The sequence below is a fragment of the Papilio xuthus genome, unplaced genomic scaffold, assembly GCF_000836235.2.
Source record: "Papilio xuthus unplaced genomic scaffold, Pxut_1.1 DF826923.1, whole genome shotgun sequence".
Taxonomy (NCBI): Eukaryota; Metazoa; Arthropoda; class Insecta; order Lepidoptera; family Papilionidae; genus Papilio; species Papilio xuthus.
In genome coordinates this window covers 1,262,536-1,274,404 of record NW_013531726.1, presented here as the reverse complement: position 1 = coordinate 1,274,404, position 11,869 = coordinate 1,262,536, and positions in this window count along the sequence as shown.

The window sequence follows — 11,869 nt, the reverse complement described above, 5'->3', positions numbered from 1 at the left end:
TGTCACTTCACCATAATTTCTTCTAATTTTTTTTACACAATCCGCAATAGCAATGGTTAGAAACTGTCCAGTCTATAATTATTAGGTCAAAGAATACAGACATCGTATAGTATAAACTAGCTGTCGCCCGCGACTCCGTTCGCGTGGATATGTAAAAAATTTAATTAGTGTAGCCCACCCACCCATCCATCCATCCACATCACATCCATCTAGACATTCGCATTTATAATATTAATAAGTTAAATAAAAAGGTATAAATTAGAAAAAAAATGAATAAATAGTATCCTATGTCCGTCTCCTGGCTCTAAGCTACCTCACCAATTTTCAACCATATGGGTAAAGCCGTTCTTGAGCTATAAATAGTGTAACTAACACGACTTTCTTTTATATATATAGATGATCTGTCTGGTTCTAATATTCTGTGGCCTCATTAACTCATGTTTGACTTTGATACGTATTTTCGTGTCTTACTATAAAAATTGCTTGGAAACTTGACAAACAAACTAACAGTCACATTTGTAGTAAGAATAAGCTTATAATAAAGTCCGATAAACTTATGTAGCCAGATGAGACGCTGTTATTGCTATACAAAATCTGATAAAGAAAAGAAAGTGACAAGCTCTGACAAAGATATTTGACACTTTTATTGACAAATGAAGTTAGTACATTCTAATGATATTTTGGTTTTTGTTTCACTTATGCCCAACGGGTAAGATGAGTTTATCGGACTATAACATTTTTGTTATTATAGAAATGAATATTGAAATTTTCGCATCGTTATTTTAGCATCTCGTTATGTTTCGTAATTTTTTTCGGAACCCCTTCCCCTTGCCCGTTTAAGCCACATGTGGTCAATGGACGATCTCTAAGGTAACATAATGGCAAAAGTTTTATACATACATAGTCAAACTGTTACCTAACCTACTGTTTGACTTTGGTATAAAATATGTTTGCCTTTAGAGTCGCAAAGAAATCAAGAAGCGAGCGTATCACAATCTCAAAAGCCGGCAACGCATCTGCGGTTCCTCTGGTATTGCTAATCTCCATGGGCGTTGTTGAACTCGGTGTTCCCGCTGCTCTTTTGCCCCCTTCTGCTATAAAAAAAAAGAAATCAAGAGAAATCTAAAACCGCTAACAACATAATAAAGAATCATATCAGTATAACCGCATTATTGTCGAGATATAAAGAAACTGTGTTCAAGTAACCGCGTCATTCGATTTACACTATGAATACGGACGTTACGTTATATTGTAACTTTGCATTTTAATTATGTGTAGTACAATAGTTTCATTATTGTATGCAGTTTATTTGTAACTAGCTAGTCAGCTTCATCGTACATAGGAACAAACAATTTCTAGGAAATTAGTGGTTCACCAAAAAATTTCACACGCTGGTTGGGTTTAAAAAGTTTAGAAACTCAACACTAGAAAATACTGGCAAGTTTTAAAAACAAAAAAGTAAACATTAAGAATAAATAGATTCGAAATTTAAAACGAAATAGAACAGACATAGACAACAAAGGATCGCATCGCAATATTTCCGCGCAGTTTTTATTGATATTGCATAGATATTAAAAACGGGGAATCCCCTTTCGCAATGGTAATCAACATTGGGAGGAGAGCTAATTAAAATACGATCCCCGGGTATTACTCCCTACCTATTAATTAAAACAAAGCTGCTTTCTTTTGACTCGGTTTATTATCTCGCTGAAAAATTGAAGTGCATTTGATAGCAAAGATTGCTTCGACTATAATCTGTTATTGCACGAAAAATATTGATTGATTTTTTCCTAGACTATGACTATTTAGTCTTTTATTTTAGCCTAGACTCTTACTAATATTATAAATGCAAAAGTTTAGATGGATCGAAGGATGTTTGGTACAAATGCGGACGGAGTCGTGGGCGACAGCTAGTATTATAATGATTGTACGGCGAGTGTACAAAAAGATATTTATAATGAAACAGTAAAATAGCAAAATTCCGTAGAAGAGTTTCAAGAATTGTAGTCATTTTATTATTGGGACAAGCTGGATCGGGGATTAAATTCAATCTAAAATACGGGCGACATGCCATCGCTACTTCGGGGTTTTCGACTTACATTCTCCTGAATTTCCAATTGCTTTTTGCAAGCGACTATGTAATAGATACCTGGTAGTATTCACTTTATTTTTAAATTAAAACCTTTTTAGTTGCAAAGCAAAAAACACTAAAGAAACAGTTTAATACTTCGTGAGTTTTTTTTAATTCAAAAACAAAAGAGGACGGAGAGGAAGAGACTTCATAAAAAACTATTCTATTAATTAAGAAAGATCTGGCCACAAAAATTATGTCGTTAAAAAATCTACTTTAATATAAAAATATCTTAGTATCAATTTCGAAGTTCTTAAGATTTTTTTTCAAGAGACAAACGAATAACAATAATAGTTGAAGATCGGGACGAGGAAATACACTTTATGTTTGGAAACTATGCGCTGTCTGTGAGTTGTTCTTACTCCATTTTGTATCGGATCCTTTTTATTTTACGGAAATCCTTCTCCACTAAGTACTCAAAGTTTATGTGGCACGATGATAAGCAAGTTAGTTGTTTTGAGTGCTTTAGAAGGAACCTTTTATTGGAATTTTTCGGTGCCAAATAACTTAGAAGTGGCAATAGCTGTGTCTACTGAAATATAGTTCTTTTAGTTATTTTTTTTCAAAGATATTCGGATCACATTTTTATAGCTTCCATTTATTGATTTACTAGCTACTTAATTACATTTTGAGATACTAGCTGTCGACCATGACTCCGTCCGCGCGGGATTAAAATAAATCTTAATTAGTAGCCGATGTGTTCTAAATGTGTGTCACATTTCAGCGAGATCCATGCAGCTATTCTGGAGATACGTCCAAACAAACATTTATCCATCTGTCTTTCCCTTCTTCTATCCTTGCATCAATTCATCCATCCATCCATACATCCTTGTAAACATTCACATTTATAACATTAGTAAGATTAGTCAGTTTAAGAAATTCTTGGTACTTTAAACGTTATTAATCACAATCCTTTGGCGCGAATGGCACGTTTTCATTGCAAAGTCAAGTGTCAGAATTATTAGTGATATACGACATATACGTCAACATTATAGTAAGGCTAGTGTTGTGCCAGTACACCGACACAGTGTCGGATATTCTTCCTAATAGTTCATACAATTATGTTGATAACATTTTAATTATAGCAAAAAGTGTCGTGTTCATGCATTTAGATGATACGTTTTGTGTGCAAGACATCATCTTAATTGCAGTTCTTGGTATTTGTTACATTGAAATAGTAATTTGGAACTCAGTACGTGATAATTATTGTCTTAGATTTTGTAGGACATTTACTGATATACAAATAATGGTTACTTAATGTATTTTTATCTGAATAACATATGTATCTTATAATTATACTTAAGGTAACGCGTTCATTGGCCCGCGTCGCCCGCATCGCATTTTTTTATATGATAAGGTGGAAAACGAGCGAGCGGCCACCTTAAATCGCTGAAATAGCGAAGTGACCGTTGCCCATAGACATACGCAATTGCATATGCGTTGCCTACCTTTAATCGGCGGAAGAGATGCACAGAAAGAAAACATTTCCATGCATCCTCTCATCCGGAAAGTCCACTTCCACTTCCCATCCTTTCCTTATAAGGAAAAGGGTAGGAAGGGAAAGAGGACTAAATTAGGCCTAAGGGACGCACACTCATCAGACGAAACGCGGAATTGCTTCCACTTGACGCCTGTCTTCTGTGTGGTCGTGGTATTTCACCGGGCGAGCCGGGCCAATTCGTGCGAAGATGTTTAAGCGGGCTCTACCACTGTTAAATCAAGACAAAGTAAATCCGTGCGTGCAGTGCGTCTCGCGTTGGACAATAGACGCGCGCTTTTTAAAAGGTTATTTTATGCATTTTTAAAAACATTCCACAAAACATATGGAATCAAATTATACCTTACAATGGGTTTCACCATTTAGGAACAACGAATTTGACATAAATACCTGTATATAACATATAAAATGTACATACATACTGCGAAACATCGTCTATCATAACAACAATTCAAAGCTAAAATAAAAACTACATTTAAGATATTGTAGAATATTCTAGAGAAGATGAAAGAGGAAACAATCAAGTGTTTCTAGGGCACGGCACATATCTTACCGGATGCATCTAAGTATCAAGATGTGTTGCTGTAGTTCAACGGATGCACGCTGCAGTATCAAGATGCATCGCGTTGTACCGCGACACTCGCCCCCTTTGTTGTTGCACCGGGTCGCGGTAGCCCCGAATATTGCACTTCTCTTAATCGTTTACCAGTGTTGTGTGATGTGTTTTGTCATATCGATAGAAATATTTTTATACAAAGTAATTATTAAATTAATAAAAATGTATCCATGTTTTCACAAACAAATTAAATAAAGAACTATAAGCTGCCATCTAGAACCACCAAACACTAATAATTATTTGTCTGTCGACTGCGAAGACGGTAGTTATTTGCGTACAAGTTAGCAGTGATTTAATTCAATATGCAATTTAACAAATCAATACAGTTAAAGAATGCTTTTTTAAATTTTTTTAACAGATTGCATCTTCTAGCTTAATTTTCTAGTATTTATGTATACAAAATACAGACAATCAATTCAAATTAAGCAAATCTTGTACCTGTCGTTTGTCGATATCGATAAAAAGATAATGCTCATCTCTATTGCCACCAAGCAGGCATAGAATGTAAAAGGCTCTTTGTGTGATGGAAACGCAGCCGTTTCGGAGTTATTATACTAGTGCCCTGTTTGTTTTTGTCTCGAGATGATGAGACCCAGGCATTTGATGCCACACATTCTTACAAACACGTAACAAAGGCGTCAAGAAATGCACACCAATAGCGGTTTGTAGGGGTACTTGCAAATTGTTTGGCTTTTTTCGTAGAGAAGAAGTAGAATAATTGTTTTTGATTTTCGGAGATTTATGGCGACCATTACTTAACCCTTAATTAGCAAAAAAACAGTTTTTTTTTAGTAAAGTCATACTTACGTAATTTTCTGTAAACTAGTTCAGTAGATTTTTTTTAATTAGTTGTTCGTCACACTGGACACCATCGAATTAAGGGTTAATAACGTTTTAATGTATGATTGAACATTAGAGGAGGATTTTTAAAACATAGTTTAAATGCAAATAACAGTACTTTACCTTTTTCCAAGGTACATAAACTCTGCAACATTCTCTTGTGATGTGGTCACCGTCACCCCAAAAACCAAGAGTGTTGACTTATCTACAGCGTTAGGCAAAGTGCATTCGCTACGAAGCGATACCATAGCGAACTTCTAATAATCACGTGACTTATCGAAAGTTCTATACATTTTTGAAGTTCGTTATGGAATCGCTTCGTCACGAATGCACTTTGTCTACTCCTGATTGTTTGGTCTACAAAACTGATGGATGAAGACGTATTCTTCACCTTAAAGACTGGTTTAAATTGCAGAAATTTTAATATTATCTTTATTAATTTTATTTTCGTCCGTTTCAGTTTACGTAAACATAAAATATTTTACGTAAATGATTTAGTCTCCTGCTTTATTGTTCACGGTACATAAAACATAAATTTATGTAATTTGAGTAATTTTGTACTAAATAATTGTAAATTGATAATAATTTTGCATTTATTGTTATCTTAAGTACTCATTGTTACGAAATGGTAACCATAATTACTGTTCCAAGATGCTTTTGTACATTCCATAAGTCACGAAACCTTACTCGTAACATTAATTTTTAATATTGAAAATAACTGTCTGAATATTAGTCTATGTTTCTCAACTTAAACAAGTTTTAAAACTATTCGTTTACTACATCAGGAGGCCTAATTTTAGTCATCTTTCCCTACCCAGTCTTTTCTTCTTTCTTACCCAGTGGATTTGATGGAGTAAGGAAATCATAGGAAGGGGAAACATTCTCTTTAAGTGAGCCTGTTCCTCCGTCGATTGAACGTTGGCAATGGATCTGCAATTGCGGATGTCTATAGGCTGCGGCGACTTCGCCATTTCGGCGAATTCAGGTAACCACTTGCTTCTTTTACAATCTAAATATATATATCGTATATTTAAAATAAACAAATTAATATGATTTTAAATGTCGAGTCTAGTTAACAATTATTCTTTTCATTAAATTTTCAGCTCACCACAAAAGAAGACGTGAAGAAAATTAGGTATTTGTAAGCGGCTTTTCGTTGAGAAACAATTTTCTAAAAATAACAATTCTTGTTAGGCCTCTTTGTAATGAAGTCAACAGAACAACATTTACGATACAAAATTTTAAAACAACATCTTGTTTGTTAGGTTTTAAAATAATTATGATCAAAGGAGACAAACGACTTATATACTTATTAAAAAGACAGACTACAGAATCTCCTTTTTGTAGTCGGTTTATAAAAAACCATCGCCATTTTGCAGAAATCCTAGGGAACTATTTTTTTGGATTCATCATCAGCTCACTATACGTCCCCACTGACGGGTTCGGAGCCTACCCGAAGTTAGGGGTGACTAGGCCATAGTCAACGCTGGCCAATTGCGGGTTGACTTCACGAATAAGTTTAAATTTCTTGACAGATATGTGCCGGCATCACAATGTTTTCATTGCGTAAGAACGTCGGATAAATATACATATGTAACAAAACACATTGGTACATGGCGGGATTCGAATCAAGGAGCTACAAATTACAAGTCAAATGTTTTATCTTTGAGCCTCGCTCTTTTGTAATGGCAAGAACAATTTAATTAAAAATATAAATTCTTAGCTATGGTATTGACATTGTTTGATTGTCTGTTGTTAAAGTATTTAATGATAATTTAATGTGTTAATCCAGAGTTGTTCACATGCCATGAAAACATATGTTTTCATTAAATTATTCAAACTTTCGTGAGACATTATACTAAACTGATATATAAACACGGCTAAACACTCACTGAGTGAGCGACGGCCCCGTCCGCAAAATAATACCAGTACCACTCATCCTGATGAAGGGCCCCCGATGGGCTCAAAACTAGTCGGTGCCGCCACCGGATGAATATACGTGAGAGTTTAGCCGTGTTTATACATAAATATGTTTTCATTACCAAAATACTAAATGTGATACATATAGATAATAAAAGTATATTTAATAGTTAGTTTAGATTATATGAAAACAATTCTGACAATCTTAAGTTAAAGTTGAATTCATTTTTTTTCACGAATTATTTACAAACTTCTAATTATAAAATCATTACCGGAAAACGGAACGTAATTGTTAAGATATTAAAAAATAAAAGAAATTAGTCTTTAACGTGGTAAAAGCTAACAGAATTCGAATTTTAATTTGTGAAGTCGCCTTGAAAAAGATTTCTCTCATTAATAATTCAGAAAGACTTACGGCGATGTTGGAAGTTAATTTACAATCACATTAAGTTCTCTAATGGCCGCTCTCTGCGGCCTTTCCTATTTAATTTGCGACCTACACGTAGCTTAATAAGTATTTTAATGAATTACGAGATTATTTGTCTAAGTATATTTGTTTATTTTAATTACTAACTAATTCCGCGTTTCGTCTGATGAGTGTGCGTCCCGGAGGCCTAATTTAGTCCTCTTTCCCTTCCCAACCTTTTTCTTATAAGTAAAGGATGGTCATCAAGGTACTAAAGTATTAAATTCGAGAAGAGATTATATCCACCACAAAAGTCTTTAATTTTCTTAGCTGACGGTGTTTTTCTTGATAATGGACTCTAGAATTCTCCGAAAATACAAGTTATAATTTCTATCTGTGCTCAGAAGATTTCGACGAAATAAAGCAAAATTTGCATTCCGCCAACTTACTTGTTTACACTGCTCGCTCCAGAAAAACCCTTTGACTTTAAAGAAACACGACCTGTAAATCCTGAGAAGCACAATGACCAATAGAAACGAATACTTTCTTGCTTGTAATAGAATGCTTGCGTTTTACATAAGTTTGTAAATTTTTAAATCAGTATGCGTTCACAAAGATGTTTCAATTTTACATGAAAGAATGATAAACAATTGTAATCTTCACGTTATGCCGCGAAAACTAGCAGAATGTATGTACGTCATAGGATCATTGTCTAGTCCGTTACTTCATAGTCAAAGAGTAAGCCTGTACAACGGGGCGTAACAAGAAATGTTTTATTGTTTTGAAACAAGATGTGAAAACGCCGCGAGTTACAGTTTTGTCAGCTAGCATAACTCGAAAGATGTTGTGCATGTGAATAATTTAATCAAGCTTTTGTAGTTTACACAGAACTGAGATATGAGTTTTTGATTATTTATTATAATTTCATCCGACTGACAATAGGGTAATCTATCGTGCTTATGTAAGTTTATTAGGTATGTTGGTTTATATGTATTTGAATTCCTTTGATCCGTGGAAAAACGAGCGGTCACTCGTGTGGGATTCCACATGGACACTGTGGACCACACTTCCGCGTGGACACTGTTGCCCCATCCCACGTGAGAGCTACCGCTCGCAAAGGCAGCTGCGACGACAGTCGAAATCAATAAAAGGCATAAATATGCGACCTTGGGAGATCCGTATATATTTGCGCCTTATGCCATGGAGACCTTGGGTACTTGGGGTGCGGAAGTCCGTCAGCTGTTTAAGGAGATTTCCGCACGCCTCATCGACGCCTCAGAGGATCCAAGGGCTGGCGCGCATTTCGGACAAAAGTTGAGCCTGGCCATCCAACGAGGAAATGCCGCCAGACTCTTGGGTACCCTACCCTGCGAACGCGGCGATTTGGAGTCGATTTTTTTACATTATTTAGTTATATTTTTAGTTTGGTTTAAATTATTAGTATTCCATTGTGATAATAATTTTTTTGATATTCTTAATTATGTACATCCGAAAATAAGAAATTATTACTTATAATATTATAGTTTATTTAGTATAAATTGGAAAAATATATGTGTTTTAAATCGTAGATAACAGATGGCGCTATTAAGTCTACTATACTTTTTTTATAAGAATAGAGTGAGCGGCGGGAACACCGAAGTGATCAACGACACCCATGGACATCAGCAATACCAGAGGAACCGCAGATGCGTTGCCGTACTGTAAGGGTATAGTGCATGTATTCTTTGATTTTTAAATTAACAATAAATTAGTTTTTTTTAATTTATTTACGTCTTAATAATAAAACTCCTGAGAGGTTTGATCTCAACAAAATGAACAAGATTAAATTCAATATAAAATGTCTAGAATTGTTACGTCGACAATTCCTCGATGCGTTCCCGAGTAATGTAATTACTTTGCTCCCGACCTTTGTACAATTTCATTGCTACATTTTTTATTTACATATTTTATACATCTATTTTACATTATTTAGTTTTACAGCTTTAGTATTTTCTTCATTGCAAATAAATCCGTACTATATTTCCTAAGTTTAGTTGACTATCTTAAGTTATAAGTCGCCAATTTGCAACGCTCTAATCTAATGCTTTTATCCTACTTTATGGCTCACACAGGGTTTTTATATTCCAAATCAATTCCCTTCACAGCCAGCAATTTTTTTTTATCATAGGGTGGCAAACGAGCGAGCGGCCTGAAATCGCTGAAATAACAAAGTGACTGTTGCCCATAGACATACGCAATTGCATATGCGTTTGCCTACCTTTAATCGACGGAGGGATGGATGCACAGAAAAAAAATATTTTCCCTGTCCATGCATCCTCTCATCCGGAAAGTCCACTTCCACTTCCCATCCTTTCCTTATAAGAAAAATGATGGGAAGGCCGGGCCAATTCGTGCGAAGATGTTAAAACGGGCTCTACTACTGTAATCATACTAATATTATAAATGCGAATGTTTGGACGGGTGTTTGTTTGTTTGAAGGTATCTCCAGAACGGCTGAACAGATCTCGATGAAATTTGCCATACATATAGAACATAGTCTGTAAGAACACATAGGCTATTAATAATGTTTTTTTTAATACCGCGCGGATGGAGTCGCGGGCGACAGCTAGTAACCTATCCATTCCACTTAAATTCTTACAAACAGTTTTAAGCGAAAATTAAATTGGCAATTTTTCCGTGTCCCTAATGCTCCTTGAAATAACATCCTGGCCTCATTTATAATTCCGGAAGACTAACGACTGCTCGTGGCTAATTTAAAATCAGATTAGCGTCGTAATGGCGTCTTCTCAGTGACGCTGTTAGTTTGCAAACATATGCAGATGAGTGCTTTTATGAACCCCTTGTCTTGACTAAGTATTAACTAGCGGTCTGTTCTGCCTTCGCAAATTTTATAACAAACTAGGTGTCGACCGCAACTCCGTCCACGCGGAATAAAAAAAACTTAACATTCAGTGGGATGAAAAATAGAGGTTGGAGGAGTATGGGAACGAAAATTGTGAATTTTATATAAAAGATTTATCATCATCACCATCTCACTATACGTCCCCACCAAAGGGCTCAGAGCCTACCCTAAGTTAGTGGTGATTTGGCCATAGTCAACCACGCTGGCCAAGTGCGGGTTGGCTGACTTCACACATATCTTTGAATTTCTTCTCAAATATGTGAAGGTTGCATCACGATGTTTTCATTTACCGTAAGAGCGTCGGATAAATGTACATATGTAAATCTAAAAACACATTGGTACATGGCGGGAATCGAACCCAGGTCCTACAGATTGCAAGACAAGTGCTTGACCCCTGAGCCACCGACGCTTCTTGCAAACAAATAATTTATCTTATAATATTAGTATAGAACAAAATAGAAATGTTAGTCGCCAATGTAACCCACCAAAATTGTAGATGAGCAATGTTTAAGATTTGTTTCTGTTGATTCAAAGCCGCTTTCTCGTGTTGTTTAAATTCTATAGCATCTCAATTAACATCGTTTACATCGAACAAGGGCTCTGAAATCATCCAATTTCCTTTAACGACTCGCGCCCGATTCGGCCGTAATCTTTTTAATTGCACGCCGATTTCATTTACAACGAAATAAAACGAACAAAATTTATGCTCCATGTATTTTCCTGTTTACACTCATTGGTGATTTTCCAAAAAAAAAGTGGATACAATAATGCTTAATGATGCTTGAAAATGTTTTAAAAATATTTGTTTAAAAATTTAGGTCCCTATTTTATCTATGGAAGAATAGCTGGTACCTGAGACTTCATCACAGTTGAATTAAAAAAGAAAAACATGTGTATGTTTTTCTTTTTTAATCCATCGCATACATCTGCTCTCATTCAATAAAATCCCCATCAAGATCCAGCCGTGTCGGAGATTCTGTGACAATTTTTTATTTTTTTCCTATATTTTTTTTTATTTTATTTTTTTTTATTTATATAAACAAGGAATAAAATACAAATTTACAATAAAAGTGTCTATAAACCCATTGCGGGTTTGTCCAGACACTTTGGTACTACGCTATGAAACGGTAGGTAAGTTACATTTTTTTTAAATTTCATAAACTTTTAATTAGTTTTATACAAGTGCTGGCTGACTCTGGCAGGAATTAAAAAAAAACTTAATACGCAGCCTATGTGTTCCATCTTGTTCTATATCTAAAAAAAAATTTTAGCGATATCCGTTGAGCAGTTCCAGAGATACATTCAAACAAACATCCATCCATCCAACATTCGCATTTATAATATTAGTAAGATTACGCCAATGTAAAACTATAGTAATATTACTACTAAAATTAATCTCAACATCACAACAAAAAACGCCAGAAAAAAAAAATTCTTGGCCACAAAAAAACTTTTGCAGCCTACTGCCTCATAAATTATTAAAAAGTACTACACATAAGCCCTTAGCATCAAAACTTTACCAACTACGGATAGACCAAAGTTGAACTGTTGTTTTT